This window comes from Dromiciops gliroides, chromosome 3, assembly GCF_019393635.1.
Source record: "Dromiciops gliroides isolate mDroGli1 chromosome 3, mDroGli1.pri, whole genome shotgun sequence".
NCBI lineage: Eukaryota > Metazoa > Chordata > Mammalia > Microbiotheria > Microbiotheriidae > Dromiciops > Dromiciops gliroides.
Window position 1 is genome coordinate 192,724,945 of NC_057863.1, and position 14,035 is coordinate 192,738,979.

The following is a 14,035-nucleotide window of genomic DNA, read 5'->3' on the forward strand; positions in this document are numbered from 1 at the left end:
GAGTGGTTCAGTGATTTACCTACAGTCACACAAGTAGTCAGTAGTAGATAAAAGGTTTGAGTGAAGTTCCTTAGACTCTAAATCCAGTGTAATTTCCATACAAAAATGATACTTTTTAGGCCCCTATTTTATTGTGCTTTAAAAATCCAGATATTCTATAAAGGCAAGGGAAAATCAAATAATTATTAATTCAGTGTCTCTGAAATTCTTTAATTACCCCCAGTTCTTTAAGTGATTCATTAAAGTTTCCTCATCTGTAAATGAGAACAAATTAAATCACTTTCTGACTCTTGATCTGTTATCCTGTGACCTAATTATCAGGAACTCTTCCCCAAGAGCTATTCCCCCAAGATGGACACCTGTGTTTATGTATATACACATGTAAGCAGGTAGATGGTGGTAAGGGCTAACATTCTAGCTAGTCTGTCTAAAATATCTAATGAGCAGTCGCCAATAAATTATAAGCTTTAGCAAGATTTAGGCTTTTAAGAATTTATTAAGGAGAATAAGAATTTGGTAAAGAGAGAGAGAAAGGCCTACATTCATCTATCTATTAAAGTGAGAGCACATTTCTAGCTCCACTCTCCACCAGAGTCCAAAGGAAAGAGAGCGAGACAGAGCGCTCAGCTGCCCCTTCCTCCTCCCACCAGCAAACATCACTTCCTGGCTCCAAAGAAAAGACGCATGATCTTGCCCTCAAAGACCTTCCTTTCATGGCGGAACTTTTCTACAGTAAGTCTCCAGCAGGTGACGTCATTCCAATCCTTACAGTGGTACAGTAGATAGAGCACCTGACCAGAGTCAGGAAGATCTGAGTTCAAATCTTGGTCCAGGCACTTGCTAGCTGTGTAAACCTGGACAAGTCATTTAACCCCTATTTTCCTCAGTACGTAAAGTGGGGAAAGACTGGAGAAGGAAATGTCAAATTACTCCAGTAACTTTGCCAAGAAAACCCCATGGGCTTTGTTGGATGATTCAGACATATCTAAACAATAATAAATACCTATGCATGTGGATGTGTTAAGACCAATTTTTTTGTGGTTAGGGAAAGAATCTGAGACCTAACTGTAAACTCATTGTTATTTTCTCCCTGCTCTAGGAAAGAATTCCTCATGGAAATATATGCATAGACACAGAAGATGCAAAAACAAGATGCTACATGTCAGTTTTAGGGAAGAGAACTAGTGTGGAGATAGCAACACTGCTGCTTTGGGAAAGAGAGAAGCCTCTGCAGACATTTTCAGAGTCCAGAAATTAAAGCATGGGAGAAAACACTAATGTGTATGACTGTAGCTGACTGAAACTGCCAACTACTGTTACTCCTTTGAATCTGTGAAAGGACTGTGGGACTTAACCACTCTCCTTTTTCTCCTTTGCAGTTGCATTGTCAGGTATTTTTTATGAAATTACTATTTTTCTAAGCTCTTCTAATTTCTTCTGTTTACATATATGACTGATTATAATTTTCATGTGATTCCTGTCTCTTATTGCAATGTCTGCCTATGAATTGGGCACTGAAATGGAGGGAGCCAGAGAATAGCTTTCATACAAAGAAAACTAAATAGGACAAAGGTTTGAACCTCAGCCTAAAATAGCCATAGTTATTTGCATCCTAAATTAGAGCCCTGAGCTCTAATCATGTTTTGTTTTGTTTTGTTTTGTTTTGTTTTGTTTTGTTTTTTAAAAACTCTGTGCTCTAGTCAAGTAGGCAGGAATTGATTTGCTTAGTAAAGGACAATAGGAAGCAGCTTCCTGAAGCAACTGCCTCTTTCTAGTACCAAAATTTGTTTACACTTGACTCAAAAACCTAAAGGATCCCCAATCTCATGTTTAATTTCCTATGCTTTTTAGTACTTATAGTTTAACCCTGTGGTGTAACTAGAGCATTGGTTTCCCTCTGCTATACCTGCGCAATCTGCCCAACTCCCAGTATCAGGGAAAGACAAGGCCCATATTTCTTCTCCTTGGTTTAGTCAAAGAATATTTTTAGACAGTCCAGCAACTTTTCAATTTGTTTCTGCTAAGTCTATCAGGCTTTTTCCAAGAAATAATGTGCTTAATTCTGTGTTTCAGCATCTATGTCATCACTTTCCTTAATCCTACATAGATCTGGGTAGGTTTTCTGGAGAGCTATGTGGTTTGCTAGAAGGAACCCAGTTTGTGCTTTGAAGATCATTCCCTCCCTGAATTTCTCTAACTTCAGCTCTCCAGCTGCTAGAGTCCATCAGTAGCTCCTTTATAACACCCAAGGCCAAGGGTATGTTGTTACTGTTCATTCATTTTCAGTTGTGTCTGACTCTTCATGAACACATTTGGTGTTTTCTTGGCAAAGATAATGGAGTGGTTTACCATTCCCTTCTCCAGCTCATTTTACAGATGAGGAACTGAGGGAAGCAGTGTTAATTGACTTGTCCTAGGATCACATATGTAGTAAGTGTCTGAGGAAGGCACTGTATTCTGTCCACTGAGCCAGCTAGCTGCACTGTCCTCATGCACCCACACAAGACTATAAGAAAGGCATAACTAGCTTCGTTTTTAACCTGCTCCCTCCTTTTGGACTAATTTCTATTGAAGGCCTCATTATCTTTCTAGTCCACAATATTGTAATATCTAAGCAATTCTTTACTAATAAATTGTCTATTCTTGATTCTACCTCTATAACATCTCTGATATCCTCTTCTCTCCACTCACATAGCTATCACCCTACTTAAGACTCTTAACTCACTAAAAAAACAAACAAACAAACAAAACAGAAGCGGGGCAGCTAGGTGGTGCAGTGGATAGAGCAATGGCCCTGGATTCAGGAGTACCTGAGTTCAAATCCAAACTCAGACAATTAATACTAACTGTGTGACCCTGGGCAAGTCACTTAACCCCAATTGCCCCCCCCCCAAAAAAAGACTCTTAACTCCATCTCTATTGCAATTGCCTCCTAATTCATGTACCTACCTCAAGTTTCCCCTCTCATTAATCATTTTCCAATTTGCTAAAGTAACATTGTAGAAAGGTGGTGTTTTGTTTTGATTTATTTTTTCACATACGGTTTGGATTTGATGACCAATGAACTGCCTTCTAAGTCTAAAATTCTGTTACTCTGTGATATAGCTTGAAATTTCCTAAGCCATTAGTCAAACCTAGGAAATTTCAAGCTATATCACAGAGTAACAGAATTCAAATCTAGGCCCAGACACTTACTAGCTATTTGACCCTGGGCACTTGTCCAATTGCCTCAAAAAAGAAAAAAAAAGACTAACAGTGTCTATAACCAAAAATTACTATTTTCAATAATACATAAACACTAGAAGTGTTGCCAATAATATCAAGGTTAGTTAGTCAGTCAATAAGCCTACTTATTGCCAGGTGCTGTGCTAAGTGCTAGAGACAAAAATAAAGGCAAACACTAGTCCCTGCCCAAAAAAAGAGAAGCAAATAGAAAAGATGAGCAAATGAATATGTACAAACAAGCTGTAGATGGAATAAATAAGAAATAAATAACAGAGAGAAGATATCACTATGAATGATGAGGTAAAGGCTTCATGTAAAAGGCAGGATTTTAGTTGAGACTTGAAGGAAATTAGGAAAAGAGATGAGGAAGGAAAGAATTCCAGGCACAGGAGACATCTAGAGAAAATGTCCTAGGGGCAGCTAGGTGGCGCAGTGGATAAAGCACTGGGCCTGGATTCAGGAGGACCTGAGTTCAAATCCAGCCTCAGAAACTTGACACTTACTAGCTCTGTGACCCTGGGCCAGTCACTTAACCCCAATTATTTCACCAAAAAAAACAAAATAGAAAACAACGATACAAAAGAGAAAATGCCCAAAACAAAAAGATGAAGCGTCTTGTTCATTTAACTGTCATATCATTGAAGCAAAGAAAACAAAGATGTTGATTGTTACCATTATTCTTTTATTTAGGTTTCCAGCTCCTAACTTTTGCAATAAAATAAGATAAACAAATTTATAAGATAAAAATAGGTAAAGAAGAAACTAAATTTTCATAATGACATGATGGAAAACATCATTAAAACAAAAACTTTAGTGAAGTAGCAGAACATAAAAAATCATGAATCCCAAAATATCATATTTTTGCATAACACTAACAAAATCTAATAGGAAGAGATAAAAATAGAAATTGCATTTTAAAATCACTACAAAATACATAAAATGACTGGCAATTAACCTACCAAAATGCACACAGAATTTAAACAAATGCAAATACAAAACACTCTTTACATAAATAAAGGAAGACAATTAGAGAGACATTAATTGTTCATAGTTAGGGCATACAATATAGTAAAAATGACAATATTTCCTAAGATAACTTACAAATTCAGCATCATACAAAATAGTCAAGAGGTTACTTTAGAGAACTATCCAAATTAGAACAAAATTAATTTGAAAAAACAAAATATTAAGACTTTAAGTGATACATTGAAAAAAAAATGGAAGGACGGAGGCCCAGAAGTATGGGATCTCAAAATTTTTTTTATAAAATAATGATCATTAAAAACTATTTGGTGCTTGTTAAGAAATAGAAACATTGATCATTGGAACAGATTAGGTAAACAATAATCATAAATTAGGTAAACAAAATCCAGACGATAGCAAATATAGTAGTATAGTGTTTAGCAAATTCAAGGACAACTACTAGGGTTAGAACTCCCTATTTCACAACACTTTTTGGAAAAACTAGAAAGCAGGCTGACAGAAATTAGGCTCAGACCAGCATCTTATGTTATATACTGCAATAAATTCAAAATTGATAGGTAAAAGTTAATACCATAACCAAATTAGAAAAACCTTTCATTACTATATCTGAGGAGAAGGGATTATTAACTAAATAAATAGTGGTGATCAAAGAAGATAAAATCAATGCTTTTCAATGACATAAGGTTGAAAAGATTTTGCAGAAACAAAATCAATGTAGTTATATTTAGAAGAGTAACATTAAAGCAGGAAAACATCTTTGTATCAAATAACGATAAAGCTCTATTATCCAAGGTACATTGGAATTTTTGCACACACATATGTATATGTATATATTATATGTATATCATATATATTAATATATTATATATATGAATAAATGTTGTTGTCCAGTGGGTAAGTAAAAAATATTACTAGAAAAGAGAAAACAATGAACATGTTACAAAAGGGGATATGTAGGCTATCAAGTACCATATAGGAAAGTGCTCTAAATTGCAAGAAATATACACAAAAATAACACTTCTATTTCATGCCTATTAGATTGGCAAAAATGACAAAAGCTGAAAATAACAATTACTGGAATCAATTACTGAAGCTGTGAGCTTAACTACTTTGGAAAGTAATTTGGAACTATTCCCCAAAAGTCACTAATTTGTGCATATCCTTTTTTTTTTTTTTTAGTGAGGCAATTGGGGTTAAGTGACTTGCCCAGGGTCACACAGCTAGTAAGTGTTAAGTGTCTGAGGCTGGATTTGAACCCAGATACTCCTGACTCCAGGGCCGGTGCTCTATCCACTGCACAACCTAGCCACCCCTGTGCATATCCTTTTAACCAGATATATCACCAAAGTGGTAAAAGACCTCTATTTCATATGAAGTGACTAATATGTACAAAAACATTTATAGCAATATTTTTTGTTGTGGTATAGAACTGGAAATGTGGAAGAAACTTCATTGTAATAACCTGTTTTAAGTTTATTTTGGTAATCACCTGTTATTGTAATACCTTTCTTTATTGGAATGCCTGGACTTCACCCAAATCTTATTTTGGAACTCAGGGAAAGCTTATTGAAATGTTCAGAATTATCTGCTGATATAAATCTCAAGTAACCCCACATGCCTTATCTGGAAACTGCCTATATACTGCAGTTGTATCCTAGGGCCCTTGTTTGAACTCTATACTGAAGCTTGGAGTCTACAGTAGGCCACATCTTTCTTCAGCACTCCCCTCTGCAAAACAATTAGTAAACTTCTTTCAAAAACATTTTTAGGTTTCTGTTTGTTCTCAAGTAACAATAATGACTGAACATTAAGAAGTTATGAATATGATGAATTCATAGAAAACTCAGATTTGTATGAATAAAGAATAAAAAGATCAAAACTAGTAGAACAATTTACATTATGACTAAGATAGTATGAAGGAGGGCAGCTAGGTGGCGCAGTGGATAAAGCACCAACCCTGGATTCAGGAGAACCTGAGTTCAAATCCAGCCTCAGATATTTGACACTTTCTAGCTGTGTGACCCTGGGCAAGTCACTTAACCCTCATTGCCCCACCAAAAAAAAAAAAAAAGATAATATGAAGGAAAACAACTTTGAAAGATCATAGCACTCTTATCAATATAATAACCAATCTTGACTTGAGAAGACTGATGATGAAGTCTCTTACCTACCACTTAGCAATAGAGATGCAGAATCAGCTTTATGTATGAAAGGGACACAAATGGCAATGCTATTTTTGAATATAATCTATAATCTCATGTATGATACTCTTTTGTTCTTTGTATAAATTGAAATACTTGTGATTATCACTAAATTAATAAAAAGACATTGTAAAAACTAAATCAGGACATAAGATACTCTTACAGGTCACTTGAGCAAAAAGATTGTGTGCCAGATATTTTTCCTGTTCCCCATGACCTTTAAACCTCTCCAAAATGGAAATTATGTGCCAATGATCTATCATTGGCAACTTCAGGTAACTTCAGGTGTTTCTATGGGTCTAAAGACACATGGAATCCAAAAGGTTAAAAAAATACAAAACCTCAAAGCCTGACACTCGTGGACCTCCCCTATCTTCCAATCTACTGGCTGCATTGGCACATCTAAGGACAAGACACAAGCTTACCTCAAAACCTACCCTTACACTCCAGTTCCCCTTCTTATCAGCTTGGACAATCCAGCTTCAGGCTGTGAAAAGTTTGCTCAGACCTCAATAGCCAGCTTGGTCACAGCTGGGTCAGAGAACTGAGAGTGTTACAGGACAGGACACAATATATGGGGGAGAGGAGAGTGTAGCACTCCACTAACATGAGGGAAAGAGCATAGAACCTAACTGAGTCAATTCTGATCCCCCAAAAGTCAGCTAGAGGAGGAACCTATTGTGTGTTCTTCATTTTGGACCAAGCTTCTGACCAAGCTCTAAGCACTCCATGGAACCTGCTTGCTTCAGACACCTTCATGGTGTGAGAAAATAATAGGGTTTGGGAAAAGCCCAAAGCTGGGGGGGGGGGGGGGGGCGGGGCGGGCGCACTGAGCAGCACAGGGGATTGATTGGATTAAGATTGATTGGATTGACTGACTTTGGTGATTAACCCACTTAAAGTTAATTCAATTAAAACCACACCTGCCTGGCCTCAAGAGGGTGTGTTCTTAGAGGGTGTGAACTCTGACCTTAACACAGGACCACACTCAAGTCCAGTGAATCAATAGATTTGGTTGATGCTAGTCAATTATCCTGAAGCAGTGTGTAAGGACCACCTCTCCTCCAGACCCAGAAAAAGCTTCCACACACAGTTACTCTCAGTTAGACTCTTTCAGAGGCTCTCTTGGTGACAGAGGACTTGGAGGAAGAAGCAGGGCAGGCTGAGCTCTATTTTTCCTCTATGCTAGAAGGCCAGGCTGAGCTCTATTCTGTCCTCTAGGCTAGATAGGCCTTTTCTTAACTTTCAGAGACATGTGTACTCTTTTTACTAATATTTAACATATTTTAATAAATGCTTAATGCCCCCAAACTGGTGCTTCTAATTTATAAGTAACAACTATATAATATAATATATGTAACAGCTAATTTTCCCCAAACTTGGGACAGAAATAAGGTGACCACATATAGTTTTACTTGCTACAATGGTCATTGGAACTAATTGTTTTCATCTACCCATTCTCCCAAGGGAAGTCTTCACATGCTTGGGGTTGATGTCCCCCTAACTCACAGAGAGATTGAGGTCTGTCAGTTATCCTCTAACTGATTTAGCCCTCTGCAGAGATGGTTTTACTGGGTGTGGTTGCTACGCAAGCTACAGCTTCTTGAGAGAGTTCAGTGAGAGGTAGACACCAAAGGATAAGCAGCTCTGAAAGGGGCTTGGCAAACACTCACACCAGAGGTGCGAGTCCTCCCTAAACACATTGGTCTGGGGTATGAGTCTCATTTAGGGTGCTTCTAGCAGGCATTCTTGAATTGGTTCGCATCTTAAAGAATCCAAAAGAAAAAGCTCTTTGCAGGCAACACCAGCACAATGTCAAACTAATGAAACAGATACTAATGGGTGCACTAATGGGTCCACATCATTCCAGTCCAAGTGGCAGATGCTGCTATTACATACTCATAAGCAAACATAATATCTGCATCAAAGCCATCAAAGACACAACAGTCTTTCTAGGGAGAAGAGTTTCCTCCATATTGTCCTGATTCCTCACCATACTCCACAGATGATGAACTATTTCCTGGAGATTCTGCTGGGTACCTGGAAACTTATTGAGCTGGGCCTCTGAAACCTCACTCCTTAGCAGAGTATAACTTGTATAGGAGGGGCAGCTAGGTGGTATAGTGGATAGAGCACCGGCCCTGGAGTCAGCAGGACCTGAGTTCAAATCTGGCCTCAGACACTTAACACTTACTAGCTGTGTGACCCTGGGCAAGTCACTTAACCCCAATTGCCTCACAAAAAAAAAATGTACTTGTATAGGAGACCTTTATACTTTGAAGTCAAGAGTAAGAAAGAGAAACCCTACTTCCAGGGCATGAGCAAACTGGTTTCTGTCAATGCCTGAATCTGACTTCCATAGCTCTACCTGATGTCACCCAGTCTTCTATCCATGTTATCTCTGTAATCTTTATATATGAATTAATTTCTTAAATTTTAATCCATAGTACAAACATAATTCTGAAAATAAATTCCTATTTTTAAAAAGAGGTTAATTACAACCAGGCTTTATAACTGACCCCTCCTTGACCCTATTATAGGTTTCTTTGGCTTGATTTTTTTTTAATTAACAGTAAATACATACCTCTAACATGGTAGATTTACTTAATTATTTTTAGTCTACCTAGATATTTTTTCCCATTCAAGGAGATTTTATTGTAGGTACATAAACAATACTGAGAATAGCTTATATTTGAGTCACTACCATTGTCCTTTTATATCTCACCAAGTGCTTAGTGTGAGAGGCAAGAAGTAAGGCCAAAAATGTCATCCTCCCAGTGAGGAAGACCTGGGTGCAGGTAAAGCCTCTAACATTGACTATAGTTAGTTCTTTGGACAAGTTACTTAAGCTCTCCTGGCCTCTAAAGATCTCTCTAAGCTTTAAATTATAGAACAGTTGTCAATCCAAATTGGTAGAGGAAGTTTCTTCATCTAAGAAATGCAAGTCCAGAACAAAAACAAGGTGGGATGGAGGTGGGGGACTTAAGCGCTTTAAATAAGGTAAGTGTATGATCAGTACCCATAAATTGATTGTAAAACCTAAAAAATTTCCTTTTTAATTTAGGTGCAAACAACAGGAAAAAGTCAATGACTGCAGAAATCAGGATCATAATCTAACATCAAAAACAAAATAATGAGAAAACTATATAGTTTTTATTGTTCTTCAGATTATATGTAAAAATATATTTTTTTTAAATTTAAATTACAAATTCTCTCCCTCCTTTCAACCTCTCTTCCCTTCCTGAGACAGTGAGTAATTTGATATAGGTTATATGTGTGCAGTCATGTAAAAGATAACCACATTAGTCATTTTGTGGAAGAAAAAACCAAAAAAAATAAGAAGAAAGTAAACAAGTAAAAAATAGTATGCATTCGGACTCCATCAGTTCTTTTTCTAGAGGTAGATAGCATTTTTCATCCTTTATATATTTCTTTTTAAAATTTTTTTATTATATTTTTATTTCATTTCCATTTTTTTAAACCCCAACAATCTCAGGTTAGAAAGTTACTTTTGAGCAGAATTAGATAAAGGGAATTTCTACTTCCCTTCATAAAACAGCTAAATTAATTTAGTATCTTAACAATTTACAGTTAGGTCAAGACTTAGCCGGATAAAATATTCTGCCCTCCAGTAATTTTTTTTGGTAATTTACAACTTCTGTTTTAAAGTTGCAAGGATATGATCTATCTAAGATCCAAGAGTAGAACTTATATTTGTACCAGGGTTTGATGCTATGAATTACAACCTACCCCTAGAATTCAGTAGGGTGTATTTCCATTTTACAATTAAAGAAATTGAGACAATAGGAATTTAAGTGACTAGAATGAGTTCCCACAATCTCTTACTAAAATCTAGATTCATTTGTCCAACAATAATCATATTTTCATGGGATTGTAAGGGACTATCTAGCAGGTGGGGCTCGTCAGCCTTGGTAGGCAACTTGCCAAGGGGAAGGAAAACCCTGATTTTAAACTTCCGCTGCCTTGCGGCTATACCTATGTATGGGAAAAGCTTCCGGAGTTAACCCGGAGGAAAAATCAGGAGTTGGAGTCCCTTAGGCAATTAGATGTTGGACATGATATCCCTCTGGTAACTCCTGTGGCGGCACTGGTGTCAAACTGTACTGGCTCTGCCTTTCCTTTGGATCCACCAATGTCACGGAGAGGGAAAACCTGCTGCATGGGCAACAGCTTGTTTTTCATATTGATCTGTCCAGGCCAGTGCCCTGGAGAGAACACTCCAGCTACTCCTCATGGGGTAGATATAACACACAGCCACACTGTGGTCTGTGGCTCTTCAGGGGGCTGATCCATGGTCGTCAGCGACTGGGGGAGGCCTACTACTACTACTATCTAGCTTAAATTACACAGTTTTTAAAAAATAATAAAAATAAACATTTTTATTTAAAGTTTTGAGTTCCAAATTCCATCCCTCCTTCCCTCCTTTCCCTCCCCACACCCTGAGGTGGCAAGCATGTATAGGTTATATATGTACAATTATGTAAAACATTACCATATTAGTTGTTTTGTATAAGAAAATATGAATCAAAGGAAAAAATGAAAGAAAGTGAAAAATAGCATGCTTCAGTCTGTGTTCAGTCATATCAGTTCTTTCTTTGAAAATGGAGATTATGCTTTATGATTAGTCCTTTGGGATTGTCTTGGATCATTGTATTGCTGAGAATAGTTAAGTCATTCACCATTCTTCATTGAACAATATTGTTGTCACTGTGTACAACATTATCCTGGCTCTGCTCACTTCAGTATACATCAATTTATGTAAGTCTTTCCAGGCCTTTATGAAATCATCCTGTTTGTCATCATTTAAAGCATAAAAATATTCCATCACAATCATATACCACAGCCTGCTTAGCCATTTCCTAAGTGATGGTCATTCCTTTGATTTCCAATGCTTTGCCACCACAAAAAGAGCTGCTATAAATATTTTGGAAAAAATAGGTCTTTCTTTCCCTTTTTTTTTTCATTGTTAGGATATAAATATATTGCTTGATCAAAGGGTGTACACAGTTTTGGGTCTTTTTTGTTTTTTTTTTTTAGTGAGGCAATTGGGGTTAAGTGACTTGCCCAGGGTCACACAGCCAGTAAGTGTTAAGTGTCTGAGGCCGGATTTGAACTCAGGTACTCCTGACTCCAGGGCTGGTGCTCTCTCCACTATGCCACCTAGCTGCCCCAGGTGTACAGAGTTTTAATGTGGCTTTGGGCATAATTCTAAACTGCTCTCCAGAATGGTTAGATCAGTTCACAACTCCACCAATAGTGTACCAGTTTTCCTATATCCCTTCCAACATGCAACATTTTACTTATTTGTTATATTAGCCATCCTGATATTTGTGAGGTAGTACCTCAAAATTCTTTTGATTTGTGTTTCTCTAATCCATTGTGATTTAGAGTATTTTTCATATGACTAAAGATAGCTTTGATTTTTTTGTCTGAAAACTGCCTATTCATATTTTGACCATTTATAAATTGCAGAATGACTATAAGCTAGAAGCTTTCCCAATACAATCAGGGGTGAAGCAAGGATGCCCATTATCACCTCTATTACTTAATATTACACTAGAAATGTTAACTATAGAAATGAGAAGAAAAAGAAATTAAAAGAATTAGAATAGGTAAGGAGGAAACACAACTATCACTCTTTGCAGATGATACGATGTTATACTTAGAAAATCCTAGAGAATCAACTAAAAAACTACTTGAAATTATTAACAACTTTAGCAAAGTTGCAGGATACAAAATAAACCCACACAAATCATCAGCATTTCTATATATCACCAACAAAGTCCAGCAACAACTGATAGAAAAAGAAATTCCACTTAAAATAACTGTAGATAACATAAAATACTTGAGAGTGTACCTGCCAAGATAAACCTAGAAACTATATGAATAAAAGTATAAAACATTTTTCACACAAATAAAGTTAGATCTAAACCACTGGAAAAATATTAATTGTTCATGTGTAGGCCAAGCCAATATAATAAAAACAACAATACTACCTAAGTTAATTTATTTCTTTAGTGCCATACCAATCAAACTATCAACAAATATTTTATATGTCTAGAAAAAATAAAATTCATCTGGAAGAACAAAAGATCAAGGATATGAAGGAAATCAATAAAAAATGCAAAAGAAGGTGATCTAGCAGTACCAGATTTCAGATTGTATTATAAAGTGGTAATTATCAAAACAATCAAGTACTGACTGAGAAATAGCTAAGAAATGTAATAAAATTACATTTTAGTAAATGACCATAGTAATCTAGTATATGATAAACCCAAAGATCCAAGGTTTTGGAACAAAAAATCATTATTTGACAAAAACTGCTGGGAAAACTCGAAAACAGTATGATGGAAACTAGATATAGATCAATATCTCACACCATAAGGTCAAAATGGGCACATGATTTAAACATAAAATGTGATACCATAAGGAAATTATGAGAGCATGTAATAGTGTATCTTTCAGAGTTATGGACAGAGGAAGAATTTAGGACCAAAGAAGATATAGAGAGCATTGCAAAATGTAAGATAGATAATTTTGATTATATAAAATTAAAAAGCTTTCGCACAAACAAAACTAATGTAACCAAGATTATAAGGAAAGGAGAAAACTGGGAAAGAATTTTTAAAACAAGTATCTCTGTATAATTGATAAAGGCCTCATTTCTCAAATATATAGAGAACTGAGTAAAATTTATAAATTCCAGTTTTAACCCCCACTCTGGAGTCTGGAGTCCATTTTATGGACTAGTTCTATTTCTTCCCCAGAAATTAGTGAGATACTATAAGTAAGCCTGATAATTTCCATCTTCCAGCATTTGAAATAAATACTTTTAGAAGGCTGTCCTAGGGATTAGTATATTCTTAGTATATTCTCACCTAGCTAACTCAGAATAGACTTTTTCTGTAGTAAAAATACAGATTCCATGTGCAAAAAAATTAGTTGATTGAATTCACCCTGCTCTCTCATTTGCTCATAACTAAAGAAATAATTTAAAATTCAAAATGGTTGATAATGTCAAATGTTTTCAGAGAGGTAAAGAAGGAAAGAATGGGAAAAGAGCACTGGAAATGATCATTAATATCATTGGTAACAGTGAAGAGAGAAATTTTAATTGATGCTAAGTTCAGGAGAAAGATGTGAAAGGGGTTGAAAACTGAGTGGTTAGAGGAATCTGTATTTGATCATAGAGGCTATTTAAGGAAGCAAAATAATTTATTGAGAAATTTATTGAGAACATATAAGTGAACTTAAGAAATATCATTTGGCAGTTATGTGGAAGATGTTTTGGAAAGGAAAGAAACTTAAGGCAGGAAGCCCAATTAGGAGACTATTGTAATAGTTCAGGCAAGAGGTGTTTTATTATGAACTATGACATGGGCATTTGAGTAGAGAATAGGAAATTAATATGAGAGATGTCGTAGACAAGAATTAATGAGACTTAACAATTGACTAGTTCTGAGGGGATAAAGGAGATAAAAACCAAAGATAACACTAAGGTTTTGAACCTAGGTGACCAGGATGGTGATACCATCACAGAAATTAGGAAGTTAAGAAGAAGTTTGGGTTTACAGAGGAATGACATTTTCTGAAGACATTAGTAG